Genomic DNA, 518 nt, shown 5'->3' on the forward strand with positions numbered 1-518 from the left:
ACAATTATGGTCTTTGGAGGTTGGGCCTTTGAGGGGGTGACACAAACCTAGTAAGACCATAAGGATACCCTAAATGGGGTCTTTATAAGAAGAGTCTACATAAGACTGAGGACTCAGGCACATGGCTGCTTCCTGTCTCTTGCCATGTGATGTTTGTCTTACAAAAGAGTCAATGGCCAGGTGCAGCCCTTTGACCTTGGACATCACAAGTCATGATCCAAATTAAACCTTGTTTCCGGAGGGCTTACCTGGTCTGTGGTCTTGTATTACTAGCAACAACAACAACAACAACAACAACAACAACAACAATGCCCTAAGACAGTACCATAATTATCTTACTTCCAAAAAGTAGAGTAACACTTAGAGAAATTATAAAGGACTTGCTTGCAGTCAGGGAACCCATGAGCTCTTCTAAGTAAAGGTACATCCAGTTCAAAGCTCAGTTGTTTTGCACTTGGGAGGCAGAGGCAGGCGGATTTCTGAGTTCGAGGCTAGCCTGGTCTACAAAGTGAGTTCCA

Source organism: Mastomys coucha, unplaced genomic scaffold (assembly GCF_008632895.1).
Source record: "Mastomys coucha isolate ucsf_1 unplaced genomic scaffold, UCSF_Mcou_1 pScaffold21, whole genome shotgun sequence".
NCBI classification, from domain to species: domain Eukaryota; kingdom Metazoa; phylum Chordata; class Mammalia; order Rodentia; family Muridae; genus Mastomys; species Mastomys coucha.